This window comes from Spermophilus citellus (assembly GCF_964194105.1).
Source record: "Spermophilus citellus genome assembly, chromosome: 4".
NCBI lineage: Eukaryota > Metazoa > Chordata > Mammalia > Rodentia > Sciuridae > Spermophilus > Spermophilus citellus.
The window spans coordinates 96,224,376-96,251,185 of NC_138185.1; the positions used below are offsets into that span (position 1 = coordinate 96,224,376).

Sequence of the window (26,810 nt, forward strand, 5' to 3'; positions counted from 1 at the left end):
GGCTCAGGGTCCATTTTATTCAATGTGCCTGGACCAATGATGACTTACAAAAATGGATCTTGTTGGAATCTGAACAAAATGAGTGACCAAACCACTTCTGTGAGCTGAGGTCCAGCATGGGGACTCTGCCAGGCAGACAGGGGTGGCAGGGGCGGGGCGGGGGGAATTCAGGTGTTCAGACAGTGGGACCCATAAGCAATAAGGTATTAGAAAACTCTCTTCCTTATATTAGGTTAGAATAAAAAAATTATACACAGCTCTTTTTCAATTTGGGGTAGTGGTGTTACATTGCACTCCTCTGAGTGCTTGACCAGAGCATTCATATACCTGCTTCTCAGGCATATGAATGTTATAGGAATGCGAGGCACAAGGTCACACATAATGAACACTGTGAAAGTAGCTGTGGTTGCATTTGAAACATTCATACCATTTTCTTCTTTTTCTAAGTATTGCAATGTTATTTTTAAGTTTATTTTCAAACGGATACATAAAAAATGTACATACTAGGGGGGTACCATGTAACATTTTATTACATGAATACCTTGTATTGGGATTAAATCAGGTTAAATATACCTGTCCTCTCAAATATTTATCATTTCTGTGTGGAAAATGTTTCAAAATTCCTTTCTCCTCAATTTTTGAAATGTGAAGTAAATTATCATCTGCGGTCACCCAACTGTGTATAACAGAACTTCTTAGGCCTATGTAACTGCAACTTAGTCCCTGTAATCAATATTCTCCATACCTTCCTCTTCCTGTACTCTCGCAAACCTCCAGTAAACACCATTCTACTCTCAGCTTCTATGCAATCTACTTTTATTTTGCACCCATGAAAGAGAGCATATGGTACTATTTTTTCTGTGCATGTCTTATTTCACTTAATAATATGATCTCTTCCATTCATTTCACAGTCAATAGGATTTCATTCTTTTTTTGTCAGATTGTATTCCTTGTTTTATAATGTGCTACGTTTCCTTTTTTATTGATTTTATTATTATTTTCAAATACACGACAACAGTGGAATGCATTACATTCCTTATTACACATATAGAGCACAATTTTTCGTATCTCTGTACATAAAGTATGTTCACATCAATTTATACCATTATACATGTACTTTTTTTGGCATTACGATTCTTAATACACATATATATCACAATTATTCATATCTCTGTCTGTATATAAGGTATGTTGACACCCAATGCAAGTTTTCATACATGTACTTGTATAATGAAGACCATCACATTCTACCATCCTTGCTAATCCCCTTGGCCCTCCCTTTCCTTCCCTATCTACAACCAATCTAATCCTCCCATGCTCTCCCTCGCTACCCCACTATGAGTCACCCCCCCCCCTTATATCAGAGAAAACATTCGGCATGTGTGTTTTGGGCATTGGCTGACTTCACATAGCATGATCTTCTCCAACTCCATCCGTTTACCTGCAAATGCCATGATTTAGTTCTGTTTTTAATGCTGAGTAATATTCCATTGTATTATGCCACATTTTTTTTTATCCATTCATCCTCTGAAGGACATATAGGTTGCTTCCACGGTCTAGCTATTGGGAATCATGCTGCTATAAACATTGATGTGGCTGTGTCCCTGCAGTATGTTGTTTTTAAGTCCTTTGGGTATAGTCCGAGAAGAGGAATAGTCAAATGGTGTTCCATTCCCAGATTTCCCAGGAATCTCCATACTGCTTTCCAAAGTGGCTGCACCACTTTTCACTCCCACCAGGAATGTGTGAGTGTACCTTTTCCCTACGTCCTTGCCAAAACGTGTTGTTGTTTGTCTTCCTAATAGCTGCCGTTCTGACTAGAGTGAGATGATATCTTAGAGTAGTTTTGATTTGCACTTCTCTGATTGCTAGAGAAGATGTGTATTTTTTCATATATTTGTTGATGGATCTTATATCCTCTTCTGAGAAGTGTCTGTTCATGTTTTTTGCCCATTTATTGATTGGGTTATTTGTTGTTTTTGGTGCTTAGCTTGTTGAGTTCTTGATATACTTTAGAGATTAGTGCTCTATCTGATGTGTGAGCACTAGAATGCTCCTAGGATGTAGGCTCTCTCAGATTGTTTCTTTTGAGGAGAACAAACTTTTTAGTTTGAATCAATCCCATTTATTGATACTTACTTTTAATTCTTGTGCTAGAGCAGTCTTATTAAGGAAGTGCGGGGCCTAATCCCACATGATGAAGATTAGGGCCTACTTTTTCTTCTATTAGACACAGAGTCTCTGGTTTAACTCCTAGGTCCTTGATCCATTTTGAGGTACGTTTTGTGCATGGTGAGAGACAGGGTTTCAATTTCATTTTGTTGCATACGGATTTCCCATTTACCCAGCACCATTTGTTGAAGATGCTATCTTTTCTCCAGTGCCTTAGAAGCTCTCAGAATTATTTCTGCTAAAACTGGGTATTGCCATCCGTGACTCCATCTTGGTTTCTTGTTGATTCTCATTCCCAGGATATATTCTTTACTCTGCATCCTGGAGCATCTTTCCCTCCAGACCAGAGAAGACTGTCATTAGAAGTTTATCACCTCTGGTCAGTGCTGCTTTCTTAACTCATGGTCCTGGGAAATGCTGGTTTCTGCATGTTGTCCCTAATCTATTTCTCATATAAATATTTCCCATATCCCCAAAGACTTTACTGTGATATCTGAGACATTAAAATGTCGGGCTCCTTCCAGATAACCGGCATAAAACCTTATTTCTTTATCTCCAATGTGCATCTCTCAGACAATGGTTTTCTATGTAGCAAGTTTCCTAACCTCAGGTTGGTAATACAGCCACAACATAGAAGTACTGAGCTAGCCACTTTTTATCAACTCTGTATCTTCAAACGATCAAAACACCAGTTTCTGAGATAACATGACAATTTATCTGTGTGTGTGTGTGTGTGTGTGTGTGTGTGTGTGTGAGTGTGTTTCTGGAAATTGAACTCAGGGCATCACACATGCTAGGCACTGAAATATACCTCCAGCCACAATGTTTAACATGTACCTTGTTCCGTTTGGGGGTTAGCTCAGTGATAGAATGCCATTGTAGTGTGCATGAAGCCCTCGGTTTGTTTTCCAGCCTCACAACTCTGAATAAATGAAAACATATTTTCATTGGTCATGTTTATGTTACAAGTAATCATGAATGTAAATGGTTTTATAAAGTCTGTGAATCCAAACAGGAGGTATTAATAATCTTATGAGACATCTGATATGTCTGTCTCTTTTTTCAAGAGATTTCATACCTCCTCTCTTTGGAATATGGGAATAATGCTAGTAGGATAATATGCCAGTATATTGTACGTGCGAGGACATAGTAAACTACCCAGCCTTTCCATGATGGATAAATGGATACATGAACTTGCCATTGTTACATATAGAATTAACCATATACAACTTACCATACTTATCTGTGGGTCACACACTGTGATTCAGTCAGACATTTGGGGGAAAAAATCGGTACGGAACACGTACCCTAGAATTTTGTCTTGTCATTATTCTCTAAACAATGCAAATAATCACAATGGATGTGATTTATGCAGCATTTACATGTATTTGGATATTATAAACACTAAGGGACTTGAGCATCCTCAGATTTTGGTGTCTTCTGGGTATCCTTGTACAAAGTCACAGGGGTACTAAGGAACAAATATATTTACCGTGTTTCCACAGATCATCCTGGACCAAGAGTAGATTGTATGACAAAGTTTATTTCTTCCTCTTGCCAGGTGACATGGAAGAGAGTTTGAGAAGAATTCAGCTTAATTATTCTCAACTGCTTCTATGCTCATAGTTTGATGTGGTAATTTGCTCATGGTAAGCATCCTTTCCTGAAAATACTAACATTCCTCCTATGGAATCATATCACTCCAATGGCATTGGACCCTAGCTCCGATAGACAGCCATGGGAATGGTCCTTCACTGTGTTGCAGGGCTCCATGATTGAAGAGTGTGGGTCCATGTGTCCCAGAATGACAGAACCCTGGGTGATCAGTAGCTGCCACATACCTTAGGCTCAGGGTCCATTTTATTCAATGTGCCTGGACCAATGATGACTTACAAAAATGGATCTTGTTGGAATCTGAACAAAATGAGTGACCAAACCACTTCTGTGAGCTGAGGTCCAGCATGGGGACTCTGCCAGGCAGACAGGGGTGGCAGGGGCGGGGCGGGGGGAATTCAGGTGTTCAGACAGTGGGACCCATAAGCAATAAGGTATTAGAAAACTCTCTTCCTTATATTAGGTTAGAATAAAAAAATTATACACAGCTCTTTTTCAATTTGGGGTAGTGGTGTTACATTGCACTCCTCTGAGTGCTTGACCAGAGCATTCATATACCTGCTTCTCAGGCATATGAATGTTATAGGAATGCGAGGCACAAGGTCACACATAATGAACACTGTGAAAGTAGCTGTGGTTGCATTTGAAACATTCATACCATTTTCTTCTTTTTCTAAGTATTGCAATGTTATTTTTAAGTTTATTTTCAAACGGATACATAAAAAATGTACATACTAGGGGGGTACCATGTAACATTTTATTACATGAATACCTTGTATTGGGATTAAATCAGGTTAAATATACCTGTCCTCTCAAATATTTATCATTTCTGTGTGGAAAATGTTTCAAAATTCCTTTCTCCTCAATTTTTGAAATGTGAAGTAAATTATCATCTGCGGTCACCCAACTGTGTATAACAGAACTTCTTAGGCCTATGTAACTGCAACTTAGTCCCTGTAATCAATATTCTCCATACCTTCCTCTTCCTGTACTCTCGCAAACCTCCAGTAAACACCATTCTACTCTCAGCTTCTATGCAATCTACTTTTATTTTGCACCCATGAAAGAGAGCATATGGTACTATTTTTTCTGTGCATGTCTTATTTCACTTAATAATATGATCTCTTCCATTCATTTCACAGTCAATAGGATTTCATTCTTTTTTTGTCAGATTGTATTCCTTGTTTTATAATGTGCTACGTTTCCTTTTTTATTGATTTTATTATTATTTTCAAATACACGACAACAGTGGAATGCATTACATTCCTTATTACACATATAGAGCACAATTTTTCGTATCTCTGTACATAAAGTATGTTCACATCAATTTATACCATTATACATGTACTTTTTTTGGCATTACGATTCTTAATACACATATATATCACAATTATTCATATCTCTGTCTGTATATAAGGTATGTTGACACCCAATGCAAGTTTTCATACATGTACTTGTATAATGAAGACCATCACATTCTACCATCCTTGCTAATCCCCTTGGCCCTCCCTTTCCTTCCCTATCTACAACCAATCTAATCCTCCCATGCTCTCCCTCGCTACCCCACTATGAGTCACCCCCCCCCCTTATATCAGAGAAAACATTCGGCATGTGTGTTTTGGGCATTGACTGACTTCACATAGCATGATCTTCTCCAACTCCATCCGTTTACCTGCAAATGCCATGATTTTGTTCTGTTTTTAATGCTGAGTAATATTCCATTGTGTTATGCCACTTTTTTTATCCATTCATCCTCTGAAGGTCATATAGGTTGCTTCCACGGTCTAGCTATTGGGAATCGTGCTGCTATAAACATTGATGTGGCTGTGTCCCTGCAGTATGTTGTTTTTAAGTCCTTTGGGTATAGTCCGAGAAGAGGAATAATCAAATGGTGTTCCATTCCCAGATTTCCCAGGAATCTCCATACTGCTTTCCAAAGTGGCTGCACCACTTTGCACTCCCACCAGCAATGTGTGAGTGTACCTTTTTCCCTACGTCCTTGCCAAAACGTGTTGTTGTTTGTCTTCCTAATAGCTGCCGTTCTGACTAGAGTGAGATGATATCTTAGAGTAGTTTTGATTTGCACTTCTCTGATTGCTAGAGAAGATGTGTATTTTTTCATATATTTGTTGATGGATCTTATATCCTCTTCTGAGAAGTGTCTGTTCATGTTTTTTGCCCATTTATTGATTGGGTTATTTGTTGTTTTTGGTGCTTAGCTTGTTGAGTTCTTGATATACTTTAGAGATTAGTGCTCTATCTGATGTGTGAGCACTAGAATGCTCCTAGGATGTAGGCTCTCTCAGATTGTTTCTTTTGAGGAGAACAAACTTTTTAGTTTGAATCAATCCCATTTATTGATACTTACTTTTAATTCTTGTGCTAGAGCAGTCTTATTAAGGAAGTGCGGGGCCTAATCCCACATGATGAAGATTAGGGCCTACTTTTTCTTCTATTAGACACAGAGTCCCTGGTTTAACTCCTAGGTCCTTGATCCATTTTGAGGTACGTTTTGTGCATGGTGAGAGACAGGGTTTCAATTTCATTTTGTTGCATACGGATTTCCCATTTACCCAGCACCATTTGTTGAAGATGCTATCTTTTCTCCAGTGCCTTAGAAGCTCTCAGAATTATTTCTGCTAAAACTGGGTATTGCCATCCGTGACTCCATCTTGGTTTCTTGTTGATTCTCATTCCCAGGATATATTCTTTACTCTGCATCCTGGAGCATCTTTCCCTCCAGACCAGAGAAGACTGTCATTAGAAGTTTATCACCTCTGGTCAGTGCTGCTTTCTTAACTCATGGTCCTGGGAAATGCTGGTTTCTGCATGTTGTCCCTAATCTATTTCTCATATAAATATTTCCCATATCCCCAAAGACTTTACTGTGATATCTGAGACATTAAAATGTCGGGCTCCTTCCAGGTAACTGGCATAAAACCTAATTTTTTTATCTCCAATGTGCATCTCTCAGACAATGGTTTTCTTTTTTTTTTTTTTTTGGACTCAGTACCTGTTTATTAAACTCTATGAAGCTGGACTGGCTTATCAAAAGGAGGTAAGTTAAAGTTAGCTGCAGTTGGAAAATTTTACAATTGTTCTCCTTGTCCTTGAAATACATCATTTTTTTTTTATTGGTGATAGCATCTTCAACAAATGGTGCTGGGAAAACTGGAAATCCATATGCAACAAAATGAAAATGAATCCCTTTCTCTCGCCATGCAAAAAAGTTAACGCAAAATGAATCAAGGAGCTTGATATCAAACCAGAGACAAGGCATCTGATAGAAGAAAAAGTTGGCTACGGCCTACACACTGTGGGGTCGGGCTCCAAATTCCTCAATAGGACACCCATAGCACAAGAATTAATATCTAGAATCAACAAATGGGACTTGCTCAAACTAAAATGTTTTTTTTTCTCAGCAAAAGAAACAATAAGAGAGGTAAATAGGGAGCCTACATCATAGGAACAAATCTTTACTCCTCACACTTCAGATAGAGCCCTAATATCCAGAGTATATAAAGAACTCAAAAAATTAGACAATAAGATAACAAATAACCCAATCAACAAATGGGCCAAGAACCTAAACAGACACTTCTCAGAGGAGGACATACAATCAATCAACAAGTACATGAAAAAATGCTCACCATCACTAGCAGTCAGAGAAATGCAAATCAAAACCACCCTAAGATATCATCACACTCCAGTAAGATTGGCAGCCATTATGAAGTCAAACAACAACAAGCGCAGGCGAGGATGTGGGGAAAAGGGTACACTTGTACATTGTCGGTGGGACAATGGTTTTCTATGAAGCAAGCTTCCTAACCTCAGGTTGGTAATAATGCCACAACATAGAACTACTGAGCTAGCCACTTTTTATCAACTTCTGTATCTTCAAATGATCAAAACACCAGTTTCTGAGATAACATCACAATTTCTGTGTGTGTGTGTGTGTGTGTGTGTGTGTGTGAGTGTGTTTCTGGAAATTGAACTCAGGGCATCACACATGCTAGGCACTGAAATATACCTCCAGCCACAATGTTTAACATGTACCTTGTTCCGTTTGGGGGTTAGCTCAGTGATAGAATGCCATTGTAGTGTGCATGAAGCCCTCGGTTTGTTTTCCAGCCTCACAACTCTGAATAAATGAAAACATATTTTCATTGGTCATGTTTATGTTACAAGTAATCATGAATGTAAATGGTTTTATAAAGTCTGTGAATCCAAACAGGAGGTATTAATAATCATATGAGACATCTGATATGTCTGTCTCTTTTTTCAAGAGATTTCATACCTCCTCTCTTTGGAATATGGGAATAATGCTAGTAGGATAATATGCCAGTATATTGTACGTGCGAGGACATAGTAAACTACCCAGCCTTTCCATGATGGATAAATGGATACATGAACTTGCCATTGTTACATATAGAATTAACCATATACAACTTACCATACTTATCTGTGGGTCACACACTGTGATTCAGTCAGACATTTGGGGGAAAAAATCGGTACGGAACACGTACCCTAGAATTTTGTCTTGTCATTATTCTCTAAACAATGCAAATAATCACAATGGATGTGATTTATGCAGCATTTACATGTATTTGGATATTATAAACACTAAGGGACTTGAGCATCCTCAGATTTTGGTGTCTTCTGGGTATCCTTGTACAAAGTCACAGGGGTACTAAGGAACAAATATATTTACCGTGTTTCCACAGATCATCCTGGACCAAGAGTAGATTGTATGACAAAGTTTATTTCTTCCTCTTGCCAGGTGACATGGAAGAGAGTTTGAGAAGAATTCAGCTTAATTATTCTCAACTGCTTCTATGCTCATAGTTTGATGTGGTAATTTGCTCATGGTAAGCATCCTTTCCTGAAAATACTAACATTCCTCCTATGGAATCATATCACTCCAATGGCATTGGACCCTAGCTCCGATAGACAGCCATGGGAATGGTCCTTCACTGTGTTGCAGGGCTCCATGATTGAAGAGTGTGGGTCCATGTGTCCCAGAATGACAGAACCCTGGGTGATCAGTAGCTGCCACATACCTTAGGCTCAGGGTCCATTTTATTCAATGTGCCTGGACCAATGATGACTTACAAAAATGGATCTTGTTGGAATCTGAACAAAATGAGTGACCAAACCACTTCTGTGAGCTGAGGTCCAGCATGGGGACTCTGCCAGGCAGACAGGGGTGGCAGGGGCGGGGCGGGGGGAATTCAGGTGTTCAGACAGTGGGACCCATAAGCAATAAGGTATTAGAAAACTCTCTTCCTTATATTAGGTTAGAATAAAAAAATTATACACAGCTCTTTTTCAATTTGGGGTAGTGGTGTTACATTGCACTCCTCTGAGTGCTTGACCAGAGCATTCATATACCTGCTTCTCAGGCATATGAATGTTATAGGAATGCGAGGCACAAGGTCACACATAATGAACACTGTGAAAGTAGCTGTGGTTGCATTTGAAACATTCATACCATTTTCTTCTTTTTCTAAGTATTGCAATGTTATTTTTAAGTTTATTTTCAAACGGATACATAAAAAATGTACATACTAGGGGGGTACCATGTAACATTTTATTACATGAATACCTTGTATTGGGATTAAATCAGGTTAAATATACCTGTCCTCTCAAATATTTATCATTTCTGTGTGGAAAATGTTTCAAAATTCCTTTCTCCTCAATTTTTGAAATGTGAAGTAAATTATCATCTGCGGTCACCCAACTGTGTATAACAGAACTTCTTAGGCCTATGTAACTGCAACTTAGTCCCTATTAATCAATATTCTCCATACCTTCCTCTTCCTGTACTCTCGCAAACCTCCAGTAAACACCATTCTACTCTCAGCTTCTATGCAATCCACTTTTATTTTGCACCCATTAAAGAGAGCGTATGGTACTATTTTTTCTGTGCATGTCTTATTTCACTTAATAATATGATCTCTTCCATTCATTTCACAGTCAATAGGATTTCATTCTTTTTTTGTCAGATTGTATTCCTTGTTTTATAATGTCCTACGTTTCCTTTTTTATTATTTTTATTATTATTTTCAAATACAAGACAACATTGGAATGTATTATATTCCTTATTACACATATAGAGCACAATTTTTTGTATCCCTGTATATAATTTATGTTCACGTCAATTTATACCATTATACATCTACTTTTTGGTCATTACAACTCTTAATATACATATATATCACAATTTTTCATATCTCTGTTTGTAAATAAGGTATGTTGACATCCAATACAAGTTTTCATACATGTACTTCTATAATGAAGACCATCACATTCTACCATCCTTGCTTATCCCCTTGCCCCTCCCTTTCCTTCTTACCCCGCTTCCCTATCTACAACTAATCTAATCCTCCCTAGCTCTCTCTCTTTACCCCACTATGAGTCACCGCCCCTTATATCAGAGAAAGCATTCGGCATTTGTTTTTTCGGGATTTGCTTACTTCACATAGCATGATCTACTCCAAGGCCATATGTTTACTTGCAAATGCAATGATTTTGTTCTGTTTTTAATGCTGAGTAATATTCCATTGTGTTATGCCACATTTTTTTTATCCATTCATCCTCTGAAGGACATATAGGTTGCTTCCACGGTCTAGCTATTGGGAATTGTTCCGCCATAAACATTGATATGGCTGTGTACCTGCAGTATGTTGTTTTTACATCCTTTGGGTATAGTCTGAGAAGAGGAATAGTGAAATGGTGTTCCATTTCCAGATTTCCAAGGAATCTCCATACTGCTTTCCAAAGTGGCTGCTCCACTTTTCACTTCCACCAGGAATGTGTGAGTGTACCTTTTTCCCTTCGTTCTTGCCAACACGTGTTGTTGTTTGTCTTCCTAATAGCTGCCGTTCTGACTGGAGTGAGATGATATCTTAGATTAGTTTTGATTTGCATTTCTCTTATTGCTAGAGAAGATGAGTGTTTTTTCATATATTTGTTGATGGATCTTATATCCTCTTCTGTGAAGTGTCTGTTCATGTTTTTTGCTCATTTATTGATTGGGTTATTTGTTTTTTTGGTGCTTAGCTTGTTGAGTTCTTGATATACTTTAGAGATTAGTGCTCTATCTGATGTGTGAGCACTAGAATGCTCCTAGGATGTAGGCTCTCTCAGATTGTTTCTTTTGAGAAGAACAAACTTTTTAGTTTGAATCAATCCCATTTTTTGATACTTATTTTTAATTCTTGTGCTATAGCAGTCTTATTAAGAAAGTGAGGGGCCTAATCCCACATGATGAAGACTAGGGCCTACTTTTTCTTCTATTAGACACAGAGTCTCTGGTTTAACTCCTAGGTCCTTGATCCATTTTGAGGTATGTTTTGTGCATGGTGAGAGAGAGGGGTTCAATTTAATTTATTGCATACGGATTTCCTGTTTACCCAGCACCATTTGTTGAAGATGCTATCTTTTGTACAGTGCATGTTTTTAGCACCTTTGTTGAATATAAGATAATTGTAATTTGTGGGTTCGTCTCTGTGTCCTCTATTCTGTACCATTGGTCTATTGGCCTGTGTTGGTGCCAATACCATGCTGTTTTTTTTTACTATTCCTCTATATTATAGTTCAGGGTCTTTTCCTATACTTATTCCTTGAATTTCTTTCATCTAATTGCTCTGGCCAGTGTTTCAAGAACTATGTTGTAGAGAATGTTTGAGAGAGGGCATCCCTCCTTGCTCCAGATTTTTGAGGGAATGCCTTCAGTTTTTCTCCATTTAGAATGATGTTGGCCTGAGCCTTGGCATAGGTAGCCTTAACAATGTTGAGATATGTTCCTGTTATCCCTAGTTTTTCTAGTGTTTTAAGCAAAAATGGGTTTTGTATTTAGTCAGATGATTTTTCTGTGTCTATTGAGGTGATCATATGATTCTTAACTTTAAGACTTTTGATGTGATGAATTACATTTATTGATTTCCATATGTTGAACCAACCTTGAATCCCTGGGATGAATCCCACTTGATCATGGTGCACAATCTTTTAGATATGTTTTTGTTTTCGATTTGCAGAATTTTATTGAGGATTTTTGCATCTATGTTCATTAGAGGTATTGGTCTGAAGTTTTCTATCTTTGAAGTGTCTTTGTCTGGTTTTGGAATCAGGGTGATATTGGCCTCATAGAATGAGTTTGGAAGTACTCCCTCTTTTTGGAATTCCTGAAATAAATTGAAGGGTATTGGTATTAGTTCCCCTTTAAAGGTCTTGTATAACTCGGCTGTGTATCCATCCAATCTTGATCTTTTCTTGGTTGGTAGTCTTTTGATGGCTTCTTCTATTTCCTCCCTTGTTATTGGTCTGTTTTCGTTGTGTATATCTTCCTGACTCAATCTGGGCAGATCATATGACTTAAGGAATGCCTTCATTCCTTCACTGTCTTCTATTTTATTAGAGTATAAGCTTTCAAAATAATTTCTAATTATCTTCTGTATTTCTGTAGTGTCTGTTGTGATATTGCCTTTCTCATCACGTATGCTGGTAATTTGAGTTCTCTCTCTCCTCTTCATTAGCATGGCTAAGGGTCTGTCAATTTTGTTTATTTTTTCAAAGAACCACCTTTTAGTTTGTCTATGTTTTCGGTTGTTTCTTTTGTTTCGATTTCATTGATTCAGCTCTCATTTTAATTATTTCTTGCCTTCTACTACTTTTGCTGCTGATTTGTTCTTCTTTTTCTAGGGGTTTGAAATGTAATGTGAAGTCATTTATTTGTTGACTTTTTCTTCTTTTAAGGAATGAACTCCATGCAATGAATTTTTCTCTTAGCACTGCTTTCATAGTGTCCCAGAGAGTTCAATATGTTGTGTCTGTGTTCTCATTTACCTCTAGGAATTTTTTAATCTCCTCCTTGATGTCTTCTGTAACCCATTGTTCATTCAATAACCATTGTTCAGTCTCCATGTGATGCAGAATTTTTTTTTATTTTGTCATTGATTTCCAATTTCGTTCCTTTATGATGGGATAAAATGCATAGTAGTATCTCTACTCCTTTGTATTTCCTAAGAGTTGCCCTGTGGCATATTATATGGTCTGTTTTTGAGAAGCATCCATGTGCTGCTGAGAAGAAAGTATATGTATCCACTTGATGCTTGTTGATACATTCTATATATGTCAGTGAAGTCTAAGTTATTACTTGTGTTATTGAGCTCTATAGTTTCTCTATTCAACTTTTATTTGGAAGATCTGTCCAGTGATGAGAGAGGGGTGTTAAAGTCACCCAAGATTATTGTGTTGTGGTCAGTTTCACACTTGAATTTGAGAAGAGTTTGATGAACATACCTATAACCATTGTTTGGCATATATATATTAATGACTGTTATGTCTTGTTGGTGTATGGTTCCCTTGCGCAGTATATGATATCCATCTTTATCCCTTTTGATTAACTTTGGCTTGTAGTCTACTTTATTTGATATGAGTATGGAAACCCCTGCTTGCTTCCACAGTCCATGTGAGTGGTATGGTTTTTCCCAACCTTTCACCTTCAGTCTGTGTATGTCTTTTCCTATCAAATGAGTCTCCTGTATGCAGCATATTGTTGGATCTTTTTATAATCCAGTCTGCTAGCCTGTGTCTTTTGATTGGTGAGTTTAAGCCATTACCATTTAGGTTTACTATTGAGACATAGTTTGTATTTCCAGCCATGTTTGCTTATTTTTGTTACTTAACTTGACTTGGTTTTCTTCTTTTTATCAGCTTTTCTTTCAGTGTACTACCTCCCTCTGCTGTTTTTCATTGTTGTTTTTCATTTCCTCTTCATGAAATAATTTCCCAAGGATGTTTGTAGCACCAGTTTTCTAGCTGTAAGTTCTTTGAACTTTTGTTTATCATGGAAGGTTTTTATTTCATCTTCAAATCTGAAGCTTAGTTTTGCTGGATACAAGATTCTTGGTTGGAACCCATTATCTTTCAGAGTTTGAAATATGTCATTCCAGGATCTTCGAGCTTTCAGGGTCCGTGTTGAAAAATCTGCCATTATCCTAATTGGCTTACCCCTATATGTAATCTGATTCCTTTGTCTTGTGGCTTTTAAAATTCTCCCCTTATTCTGTATGTTGGGCATTTTCATTATAATGTGTCTTGGTGTGGATTTGTTGTGATTTTGCGCATTTGGCATTCTGTAGACTTCAGGGATTTGGATTTCCGTTTCATTCTTCATGTCTGGAAAGTTTTCAGATATTATTTCATTAAACAGATTGCTCATTCCTTTGGTTTTGACCTCTACAGAGCCTTCCTCTATCCCAGTAACTATTAAATTTGGTCTTTTTATGCTATCCCATATTTCTTGGATGTTCTGCTCTTGGTTTCTTATCGTTTTCACTATGCTATCTGCGTTCTTTTCAAAATGATATACTTTGTCTTCGTTGTCTGAAGTCCTATCTTCTGAGTTGTACTCTGCTGGTAATGCTCTCAATTGTGTTTTTAATTTGGTTTGTTATTCCTTTCATGTCAAGGATTTCTGGTTTTGTTTTGTCTTGTTTTAATAACCTCTATCTACCTGGAGAGAAGATGGGAGGGGAGAGGAGGGGGGATAGTAGGGGATAGGAAAGGTAGCAGAATACAACAATTACTAATAGGGCATTTAAAAAAATAACCTCTATCTACCTGTAGAGGTGATCTTTTGCTTCTTGGATTTGTTTATGTAGCTCATTGTCAAAGTGGTCTTTCACTGTCTGTATTTGCTGTCTAATGTCTTCTTTGAGATTCCAAAACATCTGTTCATGTAAATCCTGAAATCTTTGTCTGTCATTTGTTATGCTGTTTCTGTAAGTTCTTTTAATGATGTGTTGTCTTGAATTGTTTGTGGTACTTTCTTCCCTTGTGTTTTCATGTTGCTCACATTTCTTTCCCATTCTGTGAGACTGTTGTGATATTGTTTTTACCCTAAGGATTTGTGGTGCTCTTGTATACTTCCAAGATCCCTCCTTTGTGGGGAAGGGCAATGTTGACCATTCCCAATATCAACAATATATCACCTTAGAGTAAATTATTTTTATTAAGACATTTATAGTTAGTCTCAATGTCTAGAAATGTTGGACTCAATTATTATTTAATGTATAATGAGCAGTTTCATAAAAGATGCACAGTTTGTGGTTGTGGACAGAGAACTGGGGTCGGGTGTATGATGTTATGTTAAGGGAGAAAGATGTGAAGGTATGGGCTTAATATAACTTAGGAAATTTGGAGGAGAACTCTTATCAAGAGGGTAGTACCTGGCGAATAGACAGGAGGTAATTTAGGGTATACAAGTATGTTGGAGGACAGTAGAATGCATAAAAAGAAACACATATATGTATTTAGAAAGCATTTGGAAGTAAGTAAAAATTAAGAGGTTGAAAGAGGAAGAGAGGGAGGGATTAAAATAAAAAGAAAGGGAAAAGAGAGAGAGAGAGAGAGAGAGAAAAGGGGGGACTTATGCAATTCCTCTGTATTATATTATTTTGGTGACTCAGTTCTTAAAGTTCTATTTCATGCAATCTTCTTGGTTTCACATATTTTGGGGTTGTGAGGACCTGAGGAGGAAGGGTAGAGGAAAAACGAAGAATATAAAATGGAAGAGAAGAAAACAAACAAACAAACAAACAAACAACAAAATACTGTAAGAATTTAGTTCTCTTCTCTTCTCTTCTCTTCTCTTCTCTTCTCTTCTCTTCTCTTCTCTTCTCTTCTCTTCTCTTCCAAGCTTGAGTTTGGTGTTGGTAACCAGTGCGAGAAGATTAGAGCTCTCAGTCTCTTGCCTGAAGCTTCCCTAATCTTGATCTATCTGCTCTATCTGCGTTGCTCCCAGTTTTTACCCCTCCACTCTCTTGCTTATCAGATCTCAGCTGTGGGACCTCTTGCTGTCCCCATTGGATTGTACCAGGTAAGCACCACCCTGGTTGTACTGAGCTCTCTTCAACTGAGAGCTAATTTTGTGCTGATAGTTATTGTGCTGAGTTATCACAGTTGGGGGAAGGGGAAGTTGGAAACCAGGAACCTGTTCAGTGGCTACCATGCTAGTAGCCACACCTACCAAAAGATAGCAAGAAAGGTTTTTCAAGATAGAGTTCATCTGTTTTCCACATCAGGGTGTCTGGTGAGGTGGGGGGAGCTGGAAAGTCCTCCTGCTGTGGCTAGAATGTTGTCTGGTGACCTGCATGTTGTCTGGAGTTCTGCCACTCTGCAGAGGTGCTGATTTGATGTTTCTGTTCTGCAGCTTAAGAGTCTCACATGTGCTCAAATTGTGGGCTTTGGGACCAGAGACTGGAGTCTTAAAGGAATACAGAGGCTCTGAGTTCTGCTTGGTGTTCACAGCTTTGGTGGATTCTGCAAAAATCTGCTGTATGAGGTCCTGTCATGCTCTGAGGTGTTGTATTCTGACAAGGTGAGACCCCGTGGAGAAGCCACCTGATAGCTTTCTCGGATTCATGCACAGAGCAGCCAGAAATGGTATCTCCTCTACTCCACCATCTTGGATCCACCCCCATGTGCCACGTTTTCTTTATCTATTCATCAGTTGATGGGCACCTAGCTTATTTCCATTTTTTAGCTATCGTGCACATCATTTTCTTAGATACCACAGTCATCTTAGTAAGGTTCAATTATGCACAGGTTTATGTATAGAAAATTAGAAAGAAATTATTAGTCTTTGCTCATTATGTTTCTTAAGTAAAATAAATATGTGGAAATTGAAGAATAAGTTATATTCAAGAGTTTATTTTATGATGTATTTTAGTTAATTTTTTAACATTTTTCCAAGGGTTAGAACATTGTTTCATTTCTTTTTTATTTTCCCACCATTCAGCAGGCAATCTTCTAAATATTCCATATGATTTAAATTATATGTTTGATCAAACATTTTTTAAATTATATTATTAAATTTCTAAATTTGGAATTATTTAGAATACCAACAGCTCATACTCATATTCCTTCAGTGAGTCTGTGTGTGTTTAAAGAGTGATTCTCAATTTAGTTAACAATAGTAAAGGCTCACAAAAGTCTTTGGGTCAACTTTGACATCTTTGAAAAGTTGTTTTTCTATTCTACCCTGTTCTAAGGAAAGAATATAATTTTACTGATCTAGTTGTGTAGACGTTCAAATGAATATCTGCAGCTAATTTATTTTAAACTGTTCTCAGGTATCAATCCATTGGAAAGATTTTAAGACTTCCTTCATTTCCTTTGTGTTTTGTAGACTGGAAGTGTTTTTGGAATTGCATGGAATTATCATCATCATCCCAAAGAAGGGCTAATTTGTCATTCTTATCTGTTCCATTTTTGGGACAGAACAAAACTTTACATTCCAAAGGTAATATCTAATTTTTAATAAATATACTTTTTTGCTTATTTATGTAATTCAATAGGTAATTTGTTTTGTAAAGTGTCTGATAATTCAGACAGTGTGAGTTATAAGTTAACTGCTGAACCATCTCAGGCTTTCAGCTCTTTATGACTCCCTTTTGAATGATATTAGAAACAACCTAGTAGAGGTATATAAAATTATTTTATATGAAGGCCTATAAATAATCCTCCTGTGTTAAGTATGTTTGACAAATAAAAAATGTGTGCTTTATGCTTTTCACATTTCCAAACTTTTATTGTTGCCACAGATTGGCATGCTACCAAAAACTGAATTTTATATTAAAGAGTTTATTTAATCTTCTTGAGAGCTGATGTGAAGCAAAGTATTAAGAATAATTTTGCTAACCCATCATCAGGAGCCAGTTGGAATTCTCATAAGGTAAGAATTTTATCCTGAGACTATTTGATATTCCTCTTGGGGAATCACAGTATTTTAATGACACTGGACACTGGCTATGATAGACAGCCAAGGGAATGGTCATTAACTGTGATGCAGAGCTCCATGGTTGAAGAGTGTGGGTCTGTGTGTCCCAGAATGACAAACTCCTGGGTGATCAGTACATACCACATACCTTAGACTCAGGGTGGCTTATTCAATGTGCCTGGCCCAATGATGACTTACAAAAATGAATCTTGTTGGAATCTGAACAAAATGAGTGACCAAACTACTTCTGTGAGCTGAGGTCCAGCATGGGGATCCTGTTAGGAAGACATATGGGAGGGATTTCAGGTATTCAGGCAGTAGGGACCACGGGGTCTAGGATATTTGAAAGCTAACGTGAGAGCAGCTGTTAAATAGATTGTAAAGTTCTTTATAAATATCTATTATGGATTACACAACAAATTTTGTGAGTACTTGACAGTTAACGTCTATCTCCTTTTAGTAATCCAACTCTGGGAAATTAGCACATGACTAGTGAGACTCCACTGAGTTATTATGGTAGTGCCTGGCCTTAAACCATTTATACATTTACAATTTTCCATTAGGAGCAGTCTGTAGAAGTCTATTGAATGATCAGTTCAAAAGATATTTTTGTCTTCTCTATTGTTTTTAGGTAGGAGTATCTGGAAAATGAGTGATTTCTAATCATGGGAATGTCTCAGAATGTGTTTAAATTTTCTTGCTATTCCAGCTATACAAGTTCAGATGATTTTTTTCTGTCATCCTTAAAGAGCAGTTTTCTAAATACTTGAGTGATTCCAGTGGATACTGCTTTAAATAGTTTTAATTATAAAATTATTATATTCTACTTCTTAAAGTTTTATACCAATTTTATTGGCTAATATTCACACCCTTCAGTGGATTTCCTGTTCTCTTTGAGGAAGACCCTAGTTTTAATGAGGGATGCTAAAGTGGACTTTGGTGAATCTTTGAGCAAGTTTTAGAAAAAAGATTTTCCACACTTTCATGTTCCATGGAATACAGTGACTTGTTTTTTTGTCATAGAATTTTATAGATAGATAGATAGATAGATAGATAGATAGATAGATAGATAGATATAGATATAGATAGATATATAGACATATATGTGAAATCAATTCCTAAAAAATCAACATTCAATTTGGAAGATTTCCTTTTTCCACTTTTCTATTTCCCCTGTGTTTTGTAGGTTCAAAATTGGAATTGCATGAATCTCTTACTGTCACACTAATGAAGAGCTAATTTCGTCATTTCTACCAGCTTGTTTGAGAAGGAACAGAATGGCACACTCTTGAGTTAACATTTAATTTTTTATGGTTCTTTCCTAACTAGTTTTATTATTAAGAATTCGGTAGTATAGTTTAAGATCTGGTATAGTGATGCCACCTGCTTCACTCTTCCTGCTAAGAATTGTGTTAGCTATTCTGGGTCTCTTATTTTTCCAAATAAATTTCATGACTGCTTTTTCTATTTCTATGAAGAATGTCACTGGAATTTTGATCAGAATTGCATTAAATCTGTATATTGCTTTTGGTAGTATGGTCATTTTGATAATATTAATTCTGCTTATCCAAGAGTAAGGTGGATAATAAAGGCCTTCCAATGTCTGAATTAACAGATTTTAAACAGTAGATGATAAAGGCCTTTCCAGTGTCTGAATTAACAGATCTTTCCATCCTCTAAGGTCTTCTTTGATTTCTTTCTTTAGGGTTCTGTAATTTTCATTTTATAGATCTTTCACCTCTTTTATTGATTCCCAAGTTTGTTTATTTTTTTGAGGCTATCGCAAATGGGGTAGTTTTTCTAGTTTCCTTTTCTAAGGATTTGTCACTGATATACAGAAATGCATTTGATTTATGGGTATTGATTTTATATCCTGCTACTTTGCTGAATGCATTTACTAGCTCTAGAAGTTTTCTGATGGAACTTTTAGGGTCATCTAGGTATAGAATCATATCATCAGCAAATAGTGCCAATTTGAGTTATGTGGCATATATACAGAATGGAATATTACTCAGCAATAAGAGGATAAAATCATGGCACTTGTAGGTAAATGTATGGAGTTAGAGAAGATAATGCTGAGTGAAGTTAGCCAATCCCAAAAACCCAAATGCCAAATATTTTCTCTGATATAAGGAGGCTTATTCATAGTGGGGTAGGGAGGAGGATCATGGGAGGAATAGACAAACTCTAGATAGGGCAAAGGGGTGGGAGGGGAAAGGAGGGGTCATGGGGTTAGAAATGTTGGTGGAATGTAATAGACATTATTATCCAAAGTACATGAATGAAGACACGAATTGGTGTGAATATATTTTGAATACAATCAGAGATATGAAAAATTGTGCTCTATATGTATAATAAGAATTATAATGCATTCTTCTGTCATATATAAATAAAAAAATTCTGGAATTTAATTGGTGCTGTTTACAATCTGTTAATTCAGACATTGGAAGGCCTTTATCATCTGATGAGTACGCTGAGATTTCTATTTGTTCTTTTCTAGAATTTTGGCACATTCTCAATCTTCCTGATGATTCCTTCTCTGGAAACTAGGTATGGAGAGTGATGGAGATGCTCTTCCTTACTGGTGTGGCAGAGGGAAGCTTGACACTGCTGAGAGAGATAATTGCCTAGGTCCCACTGAGTCTGCAGCTGTGGGCCTGGTGAGCTTTACTCTGAAAGGAGGATGGGGAGTATCTCACAGTGAGAGGGCCCAGTGTCTGCATTATTCACTCTATGCATGCTACACAGCCATTCTAATCACATGTATATACTTTACCTGGGTGTGTCCTCCCTGCATTGCTCTGACCACTCTAAACTGAATGGGGTGCAACATACATAACCTTGGGCAGCCTCTGCAAATTTCCAGGTTTCTGTACTCAAACATGTTAAATGCTACAATCCATATTTAGACAGTTGTTCCTTCTTTTCCCTGCCATAGCTTTTCATGACTACCTTCTTCCCAATCCATTGAATCACCTTTGAAGGTTAAATGATTCTATGGTTGAATTAAATTGATATGCTGTTCACCATTTCACCATTTTTGTAGTCTAAGTATATTCATTTAGTCTGACTGCACATTTGTCTGGCAGAAAGTATTGGGCATAATGTTCCCTGATAGAGGTTGGAAGCTAATACAATGACCATAGTACCCATTCTAGAAGAGTACTACATTAGCTAATTTAAAATGCAGTATATAACTGAACCCTACTGTGCCTCATAGACCAATGAACATGTATGCTTCTATACCTCTCCTCTTTCATTGTTTTTATTCCTACAGGTCAACAAGGACAAAGTACAGGGCCTTACATTAAAATCCATTCTTTCACCATGAGATGTGAAATAAAGAAATTTGTGGGCAATGATTTCTGCCATCCTGTCTTTGGGGGCCAGTGGGAATTCTCATGTTAGTGATATTTTATCCATGAAATATTGATATTATATGATTTTGTAGGTATTATGTAATACCCCACAGGACACTGTACTGGGCAGCAATGGAATCTGGGTCACTCATGATTGTGTGTGTGTGTTTGTTTGTGTGTGTGTGTGTGTGTGTGTGTGTGTGTAAGAGAGAGAGACACAGAGGGTGAGCAAGAGAGAAAGGGAGAGACATCTATACAGATATAAGATATATACTGGATATAGATACATTGAAACACTCTATCCAACATTAGCAGAATACAATTTATTTTCAAGCATACCTGAACATTCTCCCAAGATAGATTAGATGTTAAACCATAAAACTATACTCAATAAGCTTAAAAGGACTAAAATAATGTAAAGTATGTTCTATGACCACAGAGAAATTAGAAATAAAAATCAAGTTGAAAATTGCCAAATATTTGGAAATAAACACACCATATAGAACCCATGAGTCAAATAAAATATGTTAAAAGAAAGTATAAAACATTTTGTGCTGAGTGTGATATAATTAAAGAAATTCTCAGATTGAAGCATACAGTGATTATATCAGAAAAGAGAAAGATAAATAAGCTTCTACCTTGGGAAATAAGAAAAATGCTAAATGAGAAAATACAACCCAAAGTGCACAGGAGGAAGTAAATAATATAGATCTGAGCAAAAATTGTTCATATGAAGAAAGAAAAAATATACAAAAAAATCCATGAAATTAAACATGAGTGAAATTAATAAACTTTTATATAGACTGATACAAATCACTAAAATTAGTTTTGAAAGAGGGGATATTACTACTGATCCTGTAGATTCAATTATGTATGTTATTTATGTTTCTAGCTAATTTGTGTTTTTTAACTAGCCAATAATTTAATCTACATTGGAAATCTTCTTATAATTAATCAACATTAATAATATTTTAAGTTCTCCCTGGCTTCCATTCCTTCAAATTCTAGATTTTTTTATATTTCTATGCTTAGCTTATACCATAAAAGCACTAGTCAGTCAAGAGTGTTTGAATGTCTCCTTCTCTTTTAGGAACAGAGATGATATTGGGCCAAAATGAGATGTATGACAGAGAATGTACCTGGGACCTCAACAGTGTATTTTGTAGGGTGTGAGTATTAGAAGGATGTAGCCAATTCTTACAACTTTAATTTTTGCCCCAGCATCCATTTTGAGTATATTTAACTTTCTCATATCAGAAGCAGGATTTATTCATCTAGGACACAGTTTCCAGTTCTATACCTCCTCCCATTTCCTCAATGTAGTCAATCCAAATAACTGCCTTTTGTAATTGCCTCTTGGTTGACCACCTTCCTATGGGACATCTACGTACAACCTACCTACTTGACTGGCCCTGTTAACTCTCACCCCACCCCATATGGATTGTGCACATATGCTGCAGTGACCACCTCTCTATCACAGTGTGACTCCATGGAATTTGTGTTTTCTTGCTTTAAACCCACCAATTAAAACTCCCAAGGAAGCCTGTTTGGATAACACTATGAACTCAACTAACTCTCCCTCTCTCTCACCCTTCACTCCCTTTTCTTCTCCTTTCCCTCTCCCTTTCCCTCCTTTCTTCTCTTCATGTGCTGCTTGACTTCTGCATGTGACCTCCAGAGCATGTGATATACTTCCCAAGGACTTGTAAGTAATATAGTCTTTATTTCTATCTTCTGTCTCTTCTAATCATTGAAGGGGATGCTTTCATCTTAAAGATCCTAAATTGAAACTGCCTCCAACTGTCTCCAAACACAGTTTGTTATAGGCTGGAACACCCTGTATACACTCCTTACACATTCAGTTATTTTTCTCAACTTACTCTACACTAGGTATTGGCAACATAATTAATATCCTCATGGATGACATTGATTCTTAGGGGGAAATTTTTTTCATTATTTCACTGACTTATTCTCCAAACAACTATAGTACATAATCAGATAGATACATGGCATAATTGTATTACTAAAATTTAGACAGGAATGGGGAATGAAAATTAAGGAAAAAATGTCTAAGGATATCCATGGAGATTATGATGAAAAGAAACAGTTTAGAAGTACTGTTTTCCATGTATAGAGGAATATTGTTTCCACCACCCAATTGTGGAAGAATTGGGTATAAAGCATATCAGTTGATATTTTTCCAGTATTCCCACAGAAGTAGCAGGCTTTGCAGAGACAGTGATACATTATCTTAACTTAAATCCTAGTTGAAGGAATGTGTCTGTGTAGTTTTCTTAAAACTAAATAAAAATATTTATTTTGAAAAAACATTTTCCAAAATTCAGAAAACTCAACTGTTCCAGACTTACATCCACATATTTGTTAGCAGGAATTTTTAGGGCAACATTTACTATGTTTGAGACTAGAGAATTAAGTATGCATAGTGATATACTGCTACTCTGGCCCTTAAGTTTTTATTTACCATTGTTCAGCAAGAACCGTTGAGATTTATAATTCAGTCAAAGAATGATTGATATTGAGCTTACAAATTTGAACAAGCAGGAGGGTGTATCAATAGTCTTTACTTCTATAATGTTTTAACATTATCCATACAAGTGCCAAATCCATATATTGGTGTAAAATGCAATCCTTTGTAACACCCGGACACAATTTGAGTACCATGTGTCCCTTAAGTGGGAATATAAACACTTGGACCCAAAGGGCATTGGGCAAATATCCTCTATAGTTCTGTGATCTATATCTACTTTATAATCCTTTTTGGTCTAGGCTGCAGTAGCAACAAGGTTACATAATTTAGGGCTGGATTCACCACCCCCACCCCAAATACCATCTTGTTTCTCATTTTCACAGAGAAAACATGTAAAGTTGCAAGCTATTTCTTACCATTACTTATAGAATAATTTTCTGTGCTTGTATAGTCTAGGGAAACTAATATAATAAGGAAGAAGGAATACTTAACATTTCTACAGTTCATTGAACTTCCTCAATGACAAAAACAAACAAAATTACACAAAATAGTCACCTGAGAGTCACACTTAATTTCAAGTTTCTGACTTTGGACAATTAAAATCAAGTTCTTTCCTTTATTAATTTTATTTTATATTCTTTTTGAGAAAATAGGAATAATATTTATCCTTTGGGGGATATTTCTGTACTTCTTGAAAGATTCACCAATCTTTTTAAAATATTTTAAACTGTCCTTTGTAAGATTATCTTAAATGTTCTTAAGAGTTTTATTTTGTAACAGCTATAGTTTATATTGTTGTTCAGTATAATAGACATCAGACATTATACATTAAACAATAAGTTCTCCCTTCAATAGATGAATGGATAAAGAAACTGTGGTATATATACACAATGGAATATTACTCAGCATTAAAAGAGAATAAAATCATGGCATTTGCAGGTAAATGGATGGACTTGGAGAATATCACACTAAGTGAAGTTAGCTAATCCTAAAAAATCAAAGGCTGGATGTTTTCTCTAATGTGTGGATGCCAATCCATAATGGGGATGTGTATGGGGGAGTGGCATGCAAGAAATGGAGAAACTTTAGATAGGGCAAAGGGGAGGGAGGGGGAGGGAGAGGGCATGGGGATAAGAAAGATGGTGGAATGAGATGGACATCATCATCCTAAGTACATGTATGAAGACATGAATGGTGTGACTCTCTTTTATGTACAACCAGAGATATGAAAATTGTGCTCTATATAAATGTATTACATATTGAAATGCATTCTGATGTCATGTATAACAAATTAGAATAAATAAATAAATTTTTAAAAATATCAAGTTCTAAAGTCACAGTACCTTATTTCATATGCTCAGTAGCCACATGTGGCTCTAGCCTACTATATTGGACAGCATGAGATGATAAAATATTTTTATTGTCACAGAAAGTTCCATTGGATGCAAATTATTTAGAGCTACGATAGTGTATCAGGATATGATAAAAGATGTAGATGAGATAAATACAAAATATATAAAATACCCTTTGTTAAAATCTTAACTAAGATTATTCTGGGAAAAGTATGTTTGAAAATAGAAGTGTAAGTTGCCATATTGATAAATGTTTCTGAATTTGTTTAGACTTGCCACGAAGCTAGAATATGAAGTAAATCAGATAATAATCTTGAATCATTATGTCTATATTCAGAAGACAAATGCAAATTTTAACTATCATTGTATGTTTGGGGCTTAACTTTGTATATAAAAGTTACAGCATTACAATTTTACATAAACCTAGTATTTCAAGATATTTGAATGGTTAACAGGACAATAGAAGAAAACCTGTAAGTACCTTTGATAAAATTTGTGACATAGTGCTCTGCATATGGCTTCAGAGAGCACTAACAAATATTTTGAGATAATACCATTTTTCATTTGATCATTGGGTAATCAATAAATTTGATATCAGTAATCACATTTAAGCTTTGCTCTGTTCATCTTTGAGGGAACTCTGAATATAAGTAATCAAATGCATTCCTCATTTTGTCAGATCTGGGTTTCTAGTTACACTGAGGTTATTCAAAGATCAAGAAACTCAACTCAAAGTGGATCAAAGACTGGGGGTCTAGAAGAGAGGAGACCCTGCACCTAACAGAAGGAAAAGTAGGCCCAAATATTCACCATATCAGCATAGGATCTGACTTCCTTAACAGAACTCCTAGAGTACAAGAAATAAAATCAAGAATCAATAAATGGAGATAGATTCAAACTAAAAACCTTCTTCTCAGCAAAGGAAACAATCAATAATTTGAAGAGAGAGCCTACAGCATGGGAGAAAATCTTTACCACATGCACTTCAGATAGAACATTAATCTCCAAGATATATAAAGAGCTCAAAAAACTTAACACCAAAAAACCAAATAACCCAATCAACAAATGGTCTAAGGAACTGAACAGACACTTCGTAGAAGAAGAAATACAGTCCATCAACAAACATATGAAAAAACTTCAACATTTCTAGCAACTAGAGAAGTACAAATCAAAAATACTCTAAGATTTCATCTCACTCCAGTCAGAATGGCAATTATCAATATTACAAGCAATAATAAATGTTGCGAGGATGTGGGGGGAAAGGTTCAATACTGGTGGGACTGCAAACTGGTGATACTGTTATGTAAAGCAGTATGAGATTCCTCAGAAAACTTGGAATGGAACCACCATTTGACCCAGCTATCCCATTCCTTGGTTTATACCCAAAGGACTTAAAATCAGCATATTACAGTGACACTGCCACATCAATGTTTACAGCAACTCAACTTGCAATAGCTAAACTATGCAATCAACCTAGGTGTCATTAAACAGATGAATGGATAAATAAAATGTGGTATATATGCACATTGGAATATTACTCCACCTTAAAGAAGAATGAAATTATGGCATTTGCTGGTAAATGGATAAAGCTGGAGAATATCATGCTAAGTGAAAGAAGCCAATCTCCAAAAAACAAAAGCTGAATGTTTTCTCTGATAAATGGATGCTAATTCACAATAAAAAGCGTGGGGCTAAGGAAGAATAGAGTTTCTTTGGATTAGGTAGAGGGGAGTGAAGGGAGGGGAGGGGTATGGGGGTAGGAAGGATAGTAGAATGAATCTGACATTACAATCCTATGTACATATATGACTACATGACTGGTGTGATTCTACATCATGTACAACCAGAAGTGAGAAATTATACTCCATTCATGTATGATGTGTCAAAATGCATTTTACTGTCATTTATAACTAATTAGAACAAATTTTTAAAAAGTTGATTTTATATGCTTTTTCAAAATTATAGGTAAACATTGTTTATGGATGTCTTTTAAATGAAAAATGATTAGGACACTTGCTTATTGCACTTGAATGCACCCTTTC

At 36.4% G+C, this 26,810-nt stretch overlaps 1 long non-coding RNA gene across 3 annotated transcripts in view; it reads left to right on the top strand.

The window, feature by feature from the left end:
• Positions 1-1,981: 1,981 nt before the first annotated feature.
• Positions 1,982-26,810, top strand: part of LOC308646482 — a 35,506-nt gene continuing 10,677 nt past the window's right edge. For 2 of the 3 annotated variants that reach the window (XR_014021398.1, XR_014021399.1), the window contains exons 1-8: positions 1,982-2,551; positions 3,678-3,821; positions 6,487-6,566; positions 8,508-8,651; positions 16,001-16,168; positions 16,979-17,092; positions 17,394-17,524; positions 20,070-20,229. This is a non-coding gene — a long non-coding RNA (uncharacterized lncRNA). Of the gene's footprint in view, positions 2,552-3,677; positions 3,822-6,486; positions 6,567-8,507; positions 8,652-16,000; positions 16,169-16,978; positions 17,093-17,393; positions 17,525-18,755; positions 18,862-20,069; positions 20,230-26,810 lie in introns of all 3 variants that reach the window. The other variant, XR_014021397.1, reaches the window with a different exon arrangement.